The sequence below is a fragment of the Anomaloglossus baeobatrachus genome, chromosome 2 (assembly GCF_048569485.1).
Source record: "Anomaloglossus baeobatrachus isolate aAnoBae1 chromosome 2, aAnoBae1.hap1, whole genome shotgun sequence".
In the NCBI taxonomy this organism is placed as follows: Eukaryota; Metazoa; Chordata; class Amphibia; order Anura; family Aromobatidae; genus Anomaloglossus; species Anomaloglossus baeobatrachus.
Genome location: NC_134354.1, coordinates 332481993 through 332499793, shown reverse-complemented (window position 1 = coordinate 332499793; position 17801 = coordinate 332481993). Strand labels below are relative to the sequence as shown.

General features: G+C 51.8%; 4 non-coding genes across 4 annotated transcripts; all 4 read right to left on the bottom strand.

Moving 5' to 3' along the window:
* Window positions 1-12322: 12322 nt before the first annotated feature.
* On the bottom strand, window positions 12323-12457 carry LOC142292838 (U11 spliceosomal RNA). The gene has a single exon (XR_012750856.1). It is a non-coding gene; the product is annotated as a U11 spliceosomal RNA (small nuclear RNA).
* An 837-nt stretch (window positions 12458-13294) lies between these two features.
* Window positions 13295-13429, bottom strand: LOC142292839 (U11 spliceosomal RNA). Its single transcript, XR_012750857.1, has one exon. It is a non-coding gene; the product is annotated as a U11 spliceosomal RNA (small nuclear RNA).
* Window positions 13430-14588: 1159 nt separating this feature from the next.
* LOC142292837 (U11 spliceosomal RNA) lies at window positions 14589-14723 on the bottom strand. The gene has a single exon (XR_012750855.1). It is a non-coding gene; the product is annotated as a U11 spliceosomal RNA (small nuclear RNA).
* A 2562-nt stretch (window positions 14724-17285) lies between these two features.
* On the bottom strand, window positions 17286-17420 carry LOC142292836 (U11 spliceosomal RNA). The gene has a single exon (XR_012750854.1). It is a non-coding gene; the product is annotated as a U11 spliceosomal RNA (small nuclear RNA).
* Between the last annotated feature and the right edge of the window lie 381 nt (window positions 17421-17801).

Genomic DNA, 17801 nt, shown 5'->3' with positions numbered 1-17801 from the left:
ATCTTGGAGCTGCGCAGTACCAAGATATTTAAATCCGACAATTCAGTTCCTGGCGGCAAATCTTCCACATTCCCGGCCAAAACTTCTATGGGGGACTGTTCTCCCTCCCCCACCTGAGTGGACGTCACCCCCACTGCAAGAACCTCCTCCTCAGGACTGCCAGGTTCCTGCTCCCCCGTGGGAGAAAGCAGCATTGTCAGTCTTGTTGCAGCTAATGGGTCACTATGTGAGACCATTGGGGACCACAAAACAGAAAACAAGGGGTATCAACTCCTAATGTAAATGAGTATAAACTCATAATGTAAATTTTCATCAACCCCCATTTCATGACACCGCCTTCCCGCAGGTGTACTTATCATGACTAGAGTAGTAGGATAGTTTTTTAAGTCTCTGTGGATGCATAAGACCCCCACTTTCCGTCCAGTGTAATCACTGGAAGGCACCAGGTTGGCTCGCACCAGAGTCACGAGACTCCCTGAGCCCAGAAGAGCCACAGCTGAGGTACCATCCACACTCGCACGACATAAGTGTCCATTGTTGGAACCCTCCGGGGTGCCAGTGGCGCAGAGCTTCGTTGCATACAGGGACTGTTGGTACCCAAAGTTCACGTCCATGGGCTTTGCCAGATTAGGAAAATCAGCCCTTACATGACATGGCTCCTGGCATCACAGACAACGGGGCCCCGCTCAATCCCAGAATGGTCTGGAGGGCCCTCCTGGGCTCCACTCGGTGGGTCAGGGTTGGGGACTTAGGAAACTGTCCTGTCCCCTTTTGGGGAGGCACACCCTGGAGTTCCTTGGTAGCCCCATATCGCTCTATGAGATCTACCATGAGTAGCGCATTAGTAGGGGACACCTGACCAACCCAGTCCTGGAGGGAGCGCGGCAAAGCCCTCCAAAATGTATCGGCTACAAGTCGATCCACCATCTCGGCAGGAGTCAGTTCCTCCGGCTGTAACCACTTTTGCATGGTATGCAACAAGTCATAGTACTGGGACCTTGCCGGCTTGGAAGGGTTAAACTCCCACTGATGCACGCGCTGGGCCCAGACTAATACATTCACACCGATACGTGCAAGTATCTCACCCTTGACGACAGCGTAGTCGGTTGTCTGCTCCACCGAAATGTCATTGTAGGCCTTCATCGGTCCTGGTGCCAGAAACGGAGCGTCAATTTCGGCCCACTGGTCCTTCGGCACTACCGCCCCCATCATCACCGCACACATGCAGGCACTACCGCCCCCATCATCACCGCACACATGCAGGCACTACCGCACCCATCATCACCGGACACACGCAGGCACTACCGCACCTATGATCACCGCACACACACACACACACACAGGCACTACCTGAGTGACGTCACCGCTGACAACGTGACTCACTTCAGTTGCTCCGTGGAGCTAACATAGAGCCATCATGGTCTGTGGACACTCTCTGTCAGCTTCCAATGTAGCAGAGCAGAAAGCGTTGAGGGACCTCGTGTGGATTACGTCGGACCTGGAGGGGTATTTGGGGATTTTAATAAAGTGGTGAAAGAGGGTGGGTTTTTTTTGTCTTTTATTTCAAATAAAGGATTTTTCGTTGTTTGTGTTTATTTACTTTCACTACAGATTAATCATGGAAGGTGTCTCATAGACGCCTGCCATGATTAACCTAGGATTTAGTGGCAGCTATGGGCAGTCATTAACTCCTTATTACCCTGATTGCCACCGCACTAGGGCAATTCGGGATGAGCTGGGTAGAGTCCCGGGACTGTCGCATCTAATGGATACGGCAATTCCGGGCGGCTGCTGGCTGATATTTTTAGGCTGGGGGGCTCCCCATAACGTGGGGCTCCCCATCCTGAGAATACCAGCCTTCAGCCATGTGGCTTTACTTTGGCTGGTATTAAAATTGGGGGGAGACCGCACGCCATTTTTTTTAATTATTTATTTATTGTACTGCACGATAAAGAACCGCCCACAGGCAACTGTGATTGGTTGCAGTGAGACAGCTGTCACTCAGCGTGGGGGCATGTCTGACTGCAACCAATCATAGGCACCTGTGGGTGGGGGAAGCAGGGAATAGTAGATTGATTAATGAGCGGCCGGCATTTTCAAAAGAGGAGAAGCCACCAGAGCAGTGTGACAGCCGTGCAGCACCGCGTCGGTGATCGTTGATTATGAGAGACGGGGTGAGAGGGAGAGACCGACTGACAGAGAGATATAGAGACCAAGAGAGAAAGACTGACCGAGAGAGAGATTGACATCGACAAAGAGGGAGAGAGACCGACAGATAGAGAGAGGCCAGAAATGAATTCACATCGCATCTGAGCATGCTTAGATTAAAAAACCGGATCCATCACTGGAATGCGTTTTTTGTGGGATGACGACAGATCCGGCGCCCATAGGCTTCCATTATACAACACGCCGGACGGCGCCGGATCCAACGTGGTCCGTTTTTTTGTTGGAGACAAAAAATTTTGCATGATGTATCCTTTCCGGCAGCCGGCCGAAGAAATTTCGCCGCATGCATCACAAGGCCATCAGGCACAATCCGGCACTAATACAAGTCAATGGGGAATAAAACTGATCCGGCGCCGGATCCGTTTTATCCGGTTTTTTTCCGGATTATGCCTGATGCCAAAAAATGGATGTGTGAAAGTAGCCTTACTGCAATGCCCGCACTCTCTACCAACTGTAGAGATTTGCTCGGGTTGGGATGCAGTAAAAGGCTCATACTGGCGTACAGTTCAAAAACGTAAGGGTTTTATTTAGACTTATGTTGACAGTCAGCAGTTCAAAGGGATAAAAAAACAATTCCAAAGTCCATTCTCTCAACCCTGGTTGCTCCACAAGACAGGTGCACACCCTTGCCTGGGTAGGTTACCAGCAGGCCCGGACTGACCATAGGGCAATTCTGGCAAATGCCAGATGGGCCTGTCCCTGTAGTGGGCCGCTGTATCTGCAGTCACTGCTGCGCTCCTCAGCAGTGTGTGAATGCCGGGCACACTAGATGCCAGGAGGCAGCGCCCTGTGCTATGCTGGCCCTGCTGTGTGCCCGGCATGAACACACTGCTGAAGAGCGCGGTGGTGGAGGTGCTGGTGACCGCAGCTTCCTCTTTCCTATTCAAATGTATTTGTATCTTTCAGACGTAAATACATTTGAACAGTGTGTCGGGACTGGGCCCCGCCCCCGACGTGCAGCATCGTGATGAGATCAGCACCTTGCTGACGTCATCACAGTGCTGCGGGCGCCACACTGGATGCATCAGGCAGCAGTAAGCGCTTCATGGAGGAGCTGAAGAGACAGGTTTAATTAATGGGGATGAGTGGGGAGGAACTGAGGACACATAACGGGAAACATTTCTGAAGGAACACAGCTTTGTGACAGGCAGAGGGGGAGTACTGTATTCAGCAGGAGGGGGGAGGGAGAAATGTGTAGTGATGAGGTAGTGTAATTTGTGTGTGTAGGGGGTGATGCGGCATGCATTGTATTATGTCTGGGGAGGGGGTAATGGAGGGTGCATTGTATTGTGTGTGGGGGAGGGGTAATGGGGGGTGCATTGTATTGTGTGTGTGTGTGTGTGTGTGTGTGGAGGGGGTAATGGGAGGTGCATTGTATTATGTGTGTGTGTGTAGGGGGTGATGAGGGGTGCATTGTATTTGTGTGTGTGTAGGGGTTTATGGGGGGTGCATTGTATTGTGTGTGTGTGTGTGTGTGTGTGTGTGTGGAGAGGAGTAATGGAGGGAGCATTGTATTGTGCGTGTGTTTATGGGGGGAGGTATAATGGAGGGTGCATTGTATTGTGTGTGTGGGGGGGAAGGGTAATGGAGGGTGCATTGTATTGTGTGTGTGTGTGTGTGTGTGTGTGTAGGGGTAATGGGGGTGCATTGTATTGTGTGGGTGTGTGTGGGGGAGGGGTAATGGAGGGTGCATTCTATTGTGTGTGTATGTGTGTAGGGGTAATGGGGTGCATTATATTGTGTGTGTGTGGGGGGGGAGGGGTAATGGAGGGTGCATTGTATTTGTGTGTGCGTGTGTGTGTGTGTGTGTAGGGGTAATGGGGGTGCATTGTGTTGTGTGTGTGTGTGTGTGTGTGTGTAGTGGTAATGGGGGTGCATTGTATTGTGTGTGTTGGGGGGGTGGAAGGGTAATGGAGGGTGCATTGTATTGTGTGTGTGTGGGGGGGGGGTAATGGGGGTGCATTGTATTGTGTGTGTGTGGGGGGGAGGGGTAATGGAGGGTGCATTGTATTGTGTTGTGTGTGTGTAGGGGTAATGGGGGTGCATTGTATTGTTTGTGTGTGTGTGTGTGTGTGTGTGTGTGTGTGTGTGTGGGAAGGGTAATGGAGGGTGCATTGTATTGTGTGTGTGTGTGTAGGGGTAATGGGGGTGCATTGTATTGTGTGTGTATGTGTGTGTGGGGAAAGGGTAATGGAGGGTGCATTGTATTGTGTGTGTGGGGGGGATTACAAAAGAGCAGTTTGGGGGGGAATATATAAATAAATAATAATAATAATAATAATAAAGGAGGCAAAATATTATGGAGAGAGGCAGTGTGGGGGTATATTATAAAGAGAGCAGTGTGGAGGGGACATTATGGAGACGAGCTGTGCATGGGGACATTATGGAAAGAGGCAGCGTGGGGGTATATTAAGGAGAGAGGCAGTGTGGGAGGTATTTTGGATAAGGGCAGTGTGGGGGGATATTTTGTGAAGGAAGAACAGCAATTATTTATTCAGGGGCACAGCATGGGAGATATTTATGGGGCAGTATAATGATACTTTTATTTTTAAAGGTGCTGTGTGGGGAAGTGATGCTGAAGAATAAAGAGGGAGGGCTTCAGAGAAGAGCAGTTGGCACGAAACCTCATCATGGCGTCTGTACTGAGTGGAGACAAAAAGGATGGGAACGACTCAGAAGATCTTACCTATAAAAATACCTGGATGTAAATGATTATTTGTGATATTGCCTGTGTCTAATCAGTATTGTGGTTCCTGTATGGTCCACAGTCTGATAACAACAACTCTCAGCATCTCCTTACCATTGTTAAGGACAAGCTGGGAGTTGTAGATTCCGGCATCTTCCGAGTCTTCCCATTGATTTGCATTGTAAAATACAGAACTTTTTCCGAGTGGAAAACACCAGAAGAATGGAGAGGTCAATTCTTTTAATCACTTGGTGGTTTTAGAAACCTGAAGTGGGTAAAAGATGCTGAAAACCCTGAACCTGTGCACAGCGAGTAGATGCAAATGGTCATTCGAGGATTTTTCATAGTGGTTTCCATGGTGGGATGTGCCCCCAAAAATGTCAATGCACATTCCCTAAGTGGTATGTGTCCAAAATTATCAGCAGTAAAAATGACAGCTTCCCTGATCACCTATCTGTAGAAGAGGTCATCAATATTAGTTCAGGGGGATCTGATTTTGTATCTCTCCCCATCAGCTATATGACGATGACGCAGCATCCTCTTCATTATCTACAAAACCCAGCTCTGTAGGGAAAATAGCGGCTTCACTAGATCCTGCTACTAAGAGCAATAAATAGGCCTGAGCTGTAATACTGGATGAAACCGTGACTACATGTTATATGGTCGTGTTACACAATCTAAAAGTGCACAAAGATATTATACATTTGTGGCGCCCTGGACTAGCCAGGTCGTCACAGGTAACACACAAACACCCCCACCCCCACTAGACAGTAACATTAGCCAAACACAAAACCCTTGTTGCCTCCATCCAGGGTCTGATGTCCACACCAAGTGGGGCGGAGCCAAGCAGTTGGCCCACCCACCGAGGAGTTCACAGGCCTGGAGGCGGGAAAAGTGTCAGAACAGTTTAGGAGGTTGAAGTGTGAGGAGTAAACACTTGGGTGTCTGGGTTGTGGCCCAGGCACTGACAGCAAGGTTGGCAGACGGTGGTGGCCGTCTGCAGGAGTGGTGAACCGACGCGGAACCGTAGGACCGGGGACGGGCGACGGCCCACCGGTACCGACCGGGGAGCGAAGTGGAGCCAGCACACACAGGCAGGGCCATCGGACCCCGACTAGGCTTGGAGTCGCCGTCAACAGTCAAATCTGAGTGTGACAGGAACCCCAGGGGTTTCCTAACAGCCAAAGACCCGATTGAAGGACCCCGTCCACACCGTGAGGGTATACAGCTACCGCCTAAGGCTAGAGACCAAGGGCCAGCGCCTGAGGGCAAACGGGCTCCTCCGGCACCCATACACCGGGGAGCGGACTACCGTTGGGAATCCATCGTAGTCAAACAAGTACACAAAGGTGCAGGGAAAGACAGCCGCCATCACCTGTCCGGGGAGAGACACTGCAGCCGGCTGCGGGACCCGTCCACCCAGCCGTTTGGTTTACCGAGGACTTTGTGAGTACACCCGTGCCATCCGGCGCCGCGCTGTCCCTGCAACCCTGCACCTCACCAACCCTGCCTCCCCGTCACACCACCGGGCCCCGGGAACACCGACCCCTACCAACGGAGGGGGGAAACAACATCCCAGCTGATCCCTACCATCGCTCCCGGGATCCCCGTCACCAGCAGCGGTGGTGCCTATCTTCACCACAATCCGTGGGTGGCGTCACGGACCAAATCCCTCAAACCAACCACTCCTTTCACTCACGAGCGAGGAGCGCCGCTCAAGTCCCTGAGCAGCAGCCGCAGCAACGCCGGACCCAAGCGTTAGCGAGCGCGCAGTGCGGCGGCGTCCTCCCCGCCCGCGACAACTTGGCGTCACGAACAGGATTGAACCCATCTACTTACCAGTAGAAGTGCGCCTTGCAGTCCCCGCTGGCTGTGTCCGGCCGAACATTTTGAAGCGCCGCCATCTTTGGCGCAAAAATCTCCCGCTCGAGCTTCTCCGAGCAGGGAAGGCGTGAAAGCGAAGCCACGCCCCCAACAAGCGGAAGTGCTGAAGAGAACCAAGGGGGGGCGGGTGTGTGTCTGCCTAATGTAGCCGAGGCTATAAAAGCGGGGATGCCAGGACTCTGCAAACATTTGGTTCCTGGAAGCTTGCCAGCAAGAATGCCCATTCCGTCCGGTGATGCCGAGATTCCAGAGCCCACGCCAGGAACAGCGGCGTGGGTGGAGGCCCGGACTGCGCAAATGTGCTGCCGCCTTCAAGCCCAGGTTCGGTTCTTGATGGAGCGCTGGGTGGCCGAGATGGAGGAAGTGGCGGCGGCCGTGCGGAGACGCGAGGTGGAGGCAGTGTTGGAAGAGCGGGTAAGCGACCCACGCCCCTGTGTCCGAGAAGGACCGGCCGCTGCGGCTGAGGGGCCCGGCCTGCGCCCGCTCACCCTCCTGCCTCCCCTGCCATCTGTACCAGTTCCTGTTGCCCCTCCGCTCGGACCGCTACCCCCACCACCGGTAGCGGAATCAAACCCGTCCGCCCTAGAGGACCGACCTGGGGGCGTTGTCTGTGAACGGCCCGTATCTTTCCCGCTGCCATGGAAGATACCGCGGGAGGCGTCCGTCCGCGATAAGAAGCCGTCGGCCCCGAAAGTGGCCGCACCTGAGACCGTCCCGGCTCCGGCAGTCCGCCCGGCTGTGGAAGAACCGGCCGCTGCAGGCTCGAAGGCCCAACCGGTGAGGCCAGCTGTCCCTGAATCCCCTGCCTTGGCTGAGGCTGCACCGCGGGCCGCCACTGCAAAGCAGCAGTCCAGGCCACGTCACCGCGGGACTCCCACGAGAGAGTACCGGTAGTGGCCAGTGTGGGCGCGGTCCAGCGGGGCCCTACCCGGGCGCAGGGGTCTGCCAACGCCCCTTATTGGGACAGGGAACCAAATCAGTTGGGCCGAGAGATTGCCGCCAGGGAGCAGCAGAGGGCCGAAGTAGTGGCGCAGGTGATTAAAGAAAAGGATGCACTCCGTCATGCCACCTTTCGGGTGCGGGGCCCGGTGTATGAAGGCCATGTCCGGCAGTTTGGCACACGGAGGGGGTTCGGTTTTATCTACGAGCCGGGCCTGGAGGCCGAAGTGTTTGTGGCCCGCTGCGATGTCAACTCACATCTTCCCACGGGCCACCCAGGTCGCGATCTATTGCCGGGCAACCTGGTAACTTACACCCGCCACTGCGGGGAGAGGGGCTGTTTCGCCCTGGAGGTTAAGCAAAGGAAGAGCCGCGGAGAGCAGATGCGGCCCCAGCCCCCTCCTCCTCCACCAAGCCATCCGGATGTTGACTCTGGAAGAGGTCCTAGATGAGTACGACCTCAAGTAGTGGCAGCGGTCCGCCGTTGCATAACTTTGTCCCAACGGGACCCCCAGCACTGTTGTTTATGTGAATGAAAATGAATCAAAACCGAAGATCATCTGATTAGCTACAGTGATTATCCCGGCCGTTGCCGGCAAGTTGTCCCCGGAGGGACTCTGTGTGTTTTTACCGCCCACATGAGAAACTGCTCATTAACATGGCCGAGAACTGGCAGGCCACCCACAAACTTGTGGGCTTGTAAATAGTTTTGTGGGATGGAAACCGTTGCTGCCTCCGGAGAGGCAGATTGGAGGAAGGGCCCGCAGCAGAGCAGGCTGGGGCCCGGCCACCACCAGGACCAGTCGCCATCCTCTGGGGGTCAGGGGTCCCCCTGGACGTGGGGTCCCCTAAAGTGACAGTCGGGTGCAAGTTATCGTACCCGTTCCCACTCGGGTAGCCTGAACCTGGACTGGGGTCAAGGGGTGCTGCCCACTTCTTAGGGGCAGCATCAGGGCTAGGTTGCTTGGGTGGGAGAGCGGAAGACATCCATCCGTCTGTCATTATTAAAAGTGTTTTTATATGTGCAACGTTTCAAGTGACCTAACAAAATTGCTTATGTTTGAAATGTTTACATGTTATTTATGTTTTTACAGTTTTGAAAAATAAAACCGGTGATGGACGGGCAGCCCGCGGACGGTCTGCATTTCACCAAGGGGGAATGTGGCGCCCTGGACTAGCCAGGTCATCACAGGTAACACACAAACATCCCCACCCCCACTAGACAGTAACATTAGCCAAACACAAAACCCTTGTTGCCTCCCTCCAGGGTCTGATGTCCACACCAGGTGGGGCGGAGCCAAGCGGTTGGCCCACCCACCAAGGAGTTCACAGGCCTGAAGGCGGGAAAAGTGTCAGAACAGTTTAGGAGGTTGAAGTGTGAGGAGTAAACACTTGGGTGTCTGGGTTGTGGCCCAGGCACTGACAGCAAGGTTGGCAGACGGTGGTGGTCGCCTGCAGGAGTGGTGAACCGACGCGGAACCGTAGGTCCGGGGATGGGCGACGGCCCGCCGGTACCGACCGGGGAGCAAAGGGAAGCCAGCACACACAGGCAGGGCCATCGGACCCCGACTAGGCTTGGAGTCGCCGTCAACAGTCAAATCCGAGTGTGACAGGAACCCCAGGGGTTTCCTAACAGCCAAAGTCCCGATTGAAGGCAACCGCCCACACCGTGAGGGTATACAGCTACCGCCTAAGGCTAGAGACCCAAGGGGCAGCGCCTGCGGGCAAATGGGCTCCTCCGGCACCCATACACCGGGGAGCGGACTACCGTTGGGAATCAATCGTAGTCAAACAGTACACAGTACACAAAGGTGCAGGGAAAGACAGCCGCCATCACCTGTCCGGGGAGAGACACTGCAGCCGGCTGCGGGACCCGTCCATCCAGCCGTTTGGTTTACCGAGGACTTTGTGCATCTCTTACTGAGTGAGTACACCCGTGCCATCCGGCACCGCGCCGCGCTGTCCCTGCAACCCTGCACCTCATCAACCCTGCCTCCCCGTCACACTATCGGGCCCCGGGACCACCAACCCCTACCCACGGAGGGGGGAAACAACATCCCAGCTGCTCCCGACCATCGCTCCCGGGATCCCCGTCACCAGCAGCGGTGGTGCCTATCTTCACCATAACCCGTGGGTGGCGTCACAGACCAAATCCCTCAAACCAACCACCCCTTTCACTCACGGGCGAGGAGCGCCGCTCGAGTCCCCGGATCCGACCCACCGTTCGAGCCACTGAGCAGCAGCCGCAGCAGCGCCGGACCCGAGCGGGGTCCGAGAGGGGGTGTGTGTATGTGGTAGGTGTTGTTACCTGTGACCCCTGGGGTCCAGGGCGTCACACCCCCATGCTATTCCTTCTCTATTCTGCCCCCCACACACACACACACACACACACTTTACCTAGTTTTTATTCTATGCAGACTCACACTTTTCTTCCCCCGTACTGGCTCCTCACACTATTACCCCCAAAAGGCTCCTCATACATTTCCCTACACTCCCATACTTTCTCCTCTCACATCCACCCTGCTAACCATACTCTTTTCTCCCATATTTTATTTCATCATTCTCCATACTGCCTCCTCTCACATTCCCCCACTCCCTATACTGTGTCTACACTCATCCCATCCCCATTGCTCCCCATACTGTGCACGCATACATCCTCCCTCATACTGTTTTCCCATACATGCCCTTCTTCGCTCTCCATACTGTCTGTACCCATGCCTTTCTCTCTCCTCATACTGTATCCTCAATTTTTTCCCTTCCCCTCATCCCTCATACTGTCTCTTCACACATCCCCCTACTACCCATACTGTATCCGATTTTATCCAATTCCCCTCGCTTCTCATACTATGTATGTATACATTCCCTCACTAATACTGTTTCCTCATACATCCCCTCTTGCTCCTCATACTTTATCTGCACCCATCCCATGCCCTTCGCTCTCCATACTGTGTCCACACTTTTTTCCCTCCCCCTCCTCCCCCAATTATAACAAAACTTCTGTGTATTCAGCTCCACGGAAGCACGTAGCACCAACACTTTCTGCACCTCTGAGGCGCCGGTGAGTGACGACAGCAGCGTGATCAGATGACCTAACCATGCTACTGACGTCATCCTGACCCGTGCAGCTGATTGCTGGAAGTCGGCATGCAGCACTTTCTGAGTTAGTTTGACAGCTGGCACAAAGAACAGCCGAATCCCTAACTCTCTGAAGTTCGGAAAGGTAGTTCATGAGCTGTGTTTCCTAACTGACGATATCACTTTAATGGCTTTGAAATAAATTAGAAATTTTATAGGACAACCGGAATTTTCTTTTTTTCTGTTACTAAATCAGGCAGGTGCTCCTTAGTAGCCGGAATCTGATTCATGTGGTTAGCGGTTTGGGGAGCATGAATCAGGCAGTTCCCTTTAGTAGCCAGGATCTCATTAATGCGGCCAGTGGTTCAGGGATCTTCAATCAGGCATGAGCCTTTTAGTAGCCAGGATCTGATTCATGTGGCCAGTGGTTTGGGGAGCTTCAATCAGCCAGGAGCCTTTTAGTAGCCAGGATCTGATTCATGTGGCTAGTGGTTTGGGGAGCTTCTGTCAGGCAGGAGTCTTTTAGTAACCAGGATCTGATTCATGTGGCCAGTGGTTTGGGGAGCTTCTATCAGGCAGGAGCCTTTTAGTAGCCAGAATCTGATTCATATGGCTAGTGGTTTGTGGAGCTTCTATCAGGCAGGAGCCTTTTAGTAGCCAGGATCTGATTCATGTGGCCAGTGGTTTGGGAAGCTTCTATCAGGCAGGAGCCTTTTAGTAGCCAGGATCTGATCATGTGGCCAGTGGTTTGGGGAGCTTCTATCAGGCAGGAGCCTTTTAGTAGCCAGGAACTGATTAATGTGGCCAGTGGTTTGGGGAGCTTCTGTCAGGCAGGAGCCTTTTAGTAGCCAGGATCTAATTCATGTGGCCAGTGGTTTGGGAAGCTTCTATCAGGCAGGAGCCTTTTAGTAGCCAGGATCTGATCATGTGGCCAGTGGTTTGGGGAGCTTCTATCAGGCAGGAGCCTTTTAGTAGCCAGGAACTGATTAATGTGGCCAGTGGTTTGGGGAGCTTCTGTCAGGCAGGAGCCTTTTAGTAGCCAGGATCTAATTCATGTGGCCAGTGGTTTGGGAAGCTTCTATCAGGCAGGAGCCTTTTAGTAGCCAGGATCTGATCATGTGGCCAGTGGTTTGGGGAGCTTCTATCAGGCAGGAGCCTTTTAGTAGCCAGGAACTGATTAATGTGGCCAGTGGTTTGGGGAGCTTCTGTCAGGCAGGAGCCTTTTAGTAGCCAGGATCTAATTCATGTGGCCAGTGGTTTGGGGAGCTTCTGTCAGGCAGGATCCTTTTAGTAGCCAGGATCTGATTCATGTGGCCAGTGGTTTGGGGAGCTTCTAGCAGGCAGGAGCCTTTTAGTAGCCAGTGGTTTGGGGAACTTATAATGGAAGTCCGTTTTCGGCGACCAAGCTCAATAGGGCCACACTAGAAGGAAGTAATGCCCTCAGTGCTCCCCCTGCAGACAGGCATACGTATCTCACAAGTCTCCCAAGCTTTTCTGTCTTTTACAGTGATGTAGGATGACCAGAAGAACAATCATAGGCAGTCCAAAGTATAAAAATTATGCTTTCAAAATCTCTTGATAACGATTCCACACCACCATTCCCGCCATAGGCACACTGATGTGCTATGCACAGCACAAGCCCTTTTTACCTAATCATAGGGCCGCTTAGATGCCAGTATCCACGGCAGGACGACCTAGCTTGTGGCGATCTAAATAGTTTTTTTCCGTCCATTACTCTATAATACAGTCCAATTCGGGGTACTTGTGTTCTCTTACAAAGATATGTGATTAGTATTTCTGTGATTAATAGTGTGCAAATATTATCTATCATCTCTATTCAAATATATGCAAATGCTGAAGCATCATGGGAATCCGCCTTTTACGTCACGTGGGGGGAGCTGAGCTTGAGCTGACGAATCTTATTGGATGTTACATGCATTTTACCCGTTTGTGTGCAAAGATGTAGCCAGTAGTTTGTGGAGCTTCAATCAGGCAGGAGCCTTTTAGTAGCCAGGATCTGATTAATGTGGCCAGTGGTTTGGGGAGCTTCAATCAAGCAGGAGCCTTTTAGTAGCCAGGATCTGATTCATGTGGCCAGTGGTTCGGGGAGCTTCAATCAAGCAGGAGCCTTTTAGTAGCCAGGATCTAATTCATGTGGCCAGTGGTTTGGGGAGCTTCTGTCAGGCAGGAGCCTTTTAGTAGCCAGGATCTAATTCATGTGGCCAGTGGTTTGGGGAGCTTCTGTCAGGCAGGATCCTTTTAGTAGCCAGGATCTGATTCATGTGGCCAGTGGTTTGGGGAGCTTCTAGCAGGCAGGAGCCTTTGAGTAGCCAGTGGTTTGGGGAACCTATAACGGAAGTCTATTTTCGGCGACCAAGCTCAATAGGGTCACACTAGAAGGAAATAATGCCCTCAGTGCTCCCCCTGCAGACAGGCATACGTACCTCACAAGCCTCCACAGCTTTTCTATCTTTTACAGTGATGTAGGACGCCCAGAAAAACAATCATAGGCAGTCCAAAGTGTAACAATTATGCTTTCAAAATCTCTTGCTAACAATTCCACACCACCATTCCCACCATGGGGAAAATGATGTGCTATGCACAGCACAAGCTCTTTTTATTTTTACCAAATCATAGGGCCGCTTAGATGCCAGTATCCACGGCAGGACGACCTAGCTTGTGGCGATCTAAATAGTTTTTTCCATCCATTACTCTATCATACAGTCACATCGGGATACTTGTGTTCTCTTACAAAGATATGTGATTAGTATTTCTGTGATTAATATTGTGCAAATATTATCTATCATCTCTATTCAAATATATGCAAATGCTGAAGCATCATGGGAATCCACCTTTTACGTCACGTGGGGGGAGCTGAGCTTGAGCTGACGAATCTTATTGGATGTTACATGCATTTTACCCGTTTGTGTGCAAAGATGTAGCCAGTAGTTTGTGGAGCTTCAATCAGGCAGGAGCCTTTTAGTAGGCAGGATCTGATTGATGTGGCCAGTGGTTTGGGGAGCTTCAATCAGGCAGGAGCCTTTTAGTAGCCAGGATCTGATTCATGTGGCCAGTGGTTTGGGGAGCTTCTATCAGGCAGGAGCCTTTTAGTAGCCAGGATCTGATTCATGTGGCCAGTGGTTTGGGGAGCTTCAAACAGGCAGGAGCCTTTTAGTAGCCAGGATCTGATTCATTTGGCCAGTGGTTTGGGGAGCTTCTATCAGGCAGGATCCTTTTAGTAGCCAGGATCTGATTCATGTGGCCAGTTGTTTGGGGAGCTTCAGTCAGGAGCCTTTTACTAGGTAGGATCTGATTCATGTGGCCAGTGGTTTGGGGAGCTTCAATCAGGCAGGAGCCTTTTAGTAGCCATGATCTGATTCATGTGGCCAGTCGTTTGGGGAGCTTCTGTGAGGCAGGAGCCTTTTAGTAGCCAGGACCAGATTCATGTGGCCAGTGGTTCGGGGAGCTTCAATCAAGCAGGAGCCTTTTAGTAGCCAGGATCTAATTCATGTGGCCAGTGGTTTGGGGAGCTTCTGTCAGGCAGGAGCCTTTTAGTAGCCAGGATCTGATTCATGTGGCCAGTGGTTTGGGGAGCTTCTAGCAGGCAGGAGCCTTTTAGTAGCCAGTGGTTTGGGGAACCTATAATGGAAGTCTATTTTCGGCGGTCAAGCTCAATAGGGTCACACGAGAAGGAAATAATGCCCTCAGTGCTCCCCCTGCACAGACAGGCATACGTACCTCACAAGCCTCCACAGCTTTTCTATCTTTTACAGTGATGTAGGACGCCCAAAAGAACGATCATAGGCAGTCCAAAGAGTAAAAATTATGCTTTTGAAATCTCTTGATAACGATTCCACACCACCATTCCCACCATGGGACCAATAATGTGCTATGCACAGCACAAGCTCTTTTTACCTAATCATAGGGCCGCTTAGATGCCAGTATCCACGGCAGGACGACCTAGCTTGTGGCGATCTAAATAGTTTTTTCCGTCCATTACTCTATAATACAGTCACATCGGGATACTTGTGTTCTCTTAAAAAGATATGTGATTTGTATTTCTGTGATTAATATTGTGCAAATATTATCTATCATCTCTATTCAAATATATGCAAATGCTGAAGCATCATGGGAATCCGCCTTTTACGTCACGTGGGGGGAGCTGAGCTTGAGCTGACGAATCTTATTGGATGTTACATGCATTTTACCCGTTTGTGTGCAAAGATGTAGCTAGTAGTTTGTGGAGCTTCAATTAGGCAGGAGCCTTTTAGTAGCCAGGATCTGATTAATGTGGCCAGCGGTTTGGGGAGCTTCTGTCAGGCAGGAGCCCTTTAGTAGCCAGGATCTGATTCATTTGGCCAGTTGTTTGGGGAGCTTCTATCAGGCAGGAGTTTTTTAGTAGCCAGTATCTGATTCATGTGGCCAGCGGTTTGGGGAGCTTCAGTCAGGCATGAGCCTTTTAGTAGCCAGGATCTGATTGATGTGGCCAGTTGTTTGTAGAGCTTCTATCAGGCAGGAGCCTTTTATTAGCCAGGATCTGATTCATGTGGTCAGTGGTTTGGGGAGACTATAATGAAAGTCCGTTTACGGCGGCCAAGCTTAAAGGGGTTATCCGGCTTCTTTGACCTTTTTTTTTTATTTCCCTATTGGGCTACATTGGGGCAGGTAAGTAGATAGAGACCACTTACCTGCCCTGCTGTCAGCCCCTTTTCCCCCGGCTCAGAGCGGTCATGTGACCGCTTCTGCCGCGATTTTGCTGCTTCCGGTCATGTCATGTCAACATGGGCAGGGCCATGTTGACATGCAAATGTGGAACAGCATGTCGCCTCCCTGCTGGGTGTCTACAGTGTGATGAGCCCTGCACCCTCCCACACATTCCCCCGCACCTCTTTTACTCTCCAGTAACCTCCCCCTGCACTGCTGTGGGGTCCGTGACCTGGGGGCGGGGCCTGGCGGCAGCTGCCGTGGTGTCAGCGCCAGCACCGGGCCCCCTGCTCAGGATCACACATTCAAATGTACCGGCATCACAGATCACCGATGCCGGTACATTTGAAAGTGCTGATGAGAAGCAGCGCAGCGCTGCTTCTCATCACTGTCCCTCCCGCTGTCTGTGCTCTCTTCAGCACAGTGGTGACGTCACTACTGTGCTGAAGAGAGCACAGACAGCGCACGAACGTGCAGGAGCGGCGGGGACCGAGGACAGGTGAGTATGTACTCCACATGTGTTCCCGATGGGGATGGGGATGGGGGGGTTGCAGAGCCATATGTGTACATGTGCAGAGCCATATGTGTGCGTGTGAGGTGCAGAGCCATATGTGTGCGTGTGCAGAGCCATGTGTGTGCGTGTGCGGTGCAGAGCCATATGTGTGCGTGTGAGGTACAGAGCCATATGTGTGCGTGTGCGGTGCAGAGCCATATGTGTGCGTGTGCGGTACAGAGCCATATGTGTGCGTGTGCGGTACAGAGCCATATGTGTGCGTGTGCAGAGCCATATGTGTGCGTGTGCGGTGCAGAGCCATATGTGTGCATGTGCGGTACAGAGCCATTTGTGTGCGTGTGCAGAGCCATATGTGTGCAGAGCCATATGTGTGCGTGTGCGGTACAGAGCCATATGTGTGCGTGTGCGGTACAGAGCCATATGTGTGCGTGTGCGGTGCAGAGCCATATGTATGCGTGTGCGGTGCAGAGCCATATGTGTGCGTGTGCAGAGCCATATGTGTGCGGTACAGAGCTATATGTGTGCGTGTGCGGTGCAGAGCCATATGTGTGCGTGTGCAGAGCCATATGTGTGTGTGTGCGGTACAGAGCCATATGTGTGCGTGTGCGGTGCAGAGCCATATGTGTGCGTGTGCAGAGCCATATGTGTGTGTGTGCGGTACAGAACCATATGTCTGCATGTGCGGTGCAGAGCCATATGTGTGCGTGTGCGGTGCAGAGCCATATGTGTGCGTGTGCAGAGCCATATGTGTGCGTGTGCGGTACAGAGCCATATGTGTGCGTGTGCGGTAAAGAGCCATATGTGTGTGTGTGTGCGGTGCAGAGCCCGATGTGGGGCTGTTATTTGCAATGCTGTAGTGATACCAGGTCAGGTGCTGGGGAAGAATACTGACAGGGACTGTATGTGCAGAGGGCGGGCAGGGGGTGGGGCTGGACACTGAGGCTGGGTGGTGACAGCTCTGACTGAGGTTCTGCACAGGAAATGGTCATGTTTGCTGGATCTGAATGTAAACAAGAGCTGCAGAGAATAAAGGGATAATTCAAGAGGAACAAAAGTTAGAAAACTAAAAATAACAATGTAGGTGTGATTTATGACAATATAGCACAGATAAACTCAAAAATGTTTGTTAAGCTAATGTCGGACAACTCCTTTAATAGGGCCACACTAAAAGGGAATAATGCCCTAAGTGCTCCCCCTGTTTAGACAAGAATACATATCTCACAAGTTTCCCAAGCTTTTCTGTTTTTTACAGTGATGTAGGACGCCCAGAAGAACGATCATAGGCAGTCCAAAGTGTAAAAATTATGCTTTCGAAATCTCTTGATAACGATTCCGCACCACCATTCCCGCCATGGGAACAATGATGTGCTATGCACAGCACAAGCCCTTTTTACCAAGTCATAGGGCCGCTTAGATGCCAGTATCCACGGCAGAACGGTCTAGCTTGTGGCGATCTAAATAGTTTTTCCCGTCCATTACTTTATAACACAATCACATTGAGGTACTTGTATTCTCCTACAAACATATGTGATTAGTGTTTCTGTGAATAATATTGTGCAAATATTATCTATCATCTCTATTCAAATCTATGCAAATACTAAAGCATCATGGGAATCCGCCTTTCACGTCACGTTGGGGGAGCTGAGCTTGAGCTGACGTTTCTCATTGGCTCTCACAGATAACATGCAAATAACATGTATTTTTCCCGTTTTTGTGCAAAGCTTGCCCGCCTACTAGAAACCAACGTGTAAATAAAGTTAATAGAAAAAAACA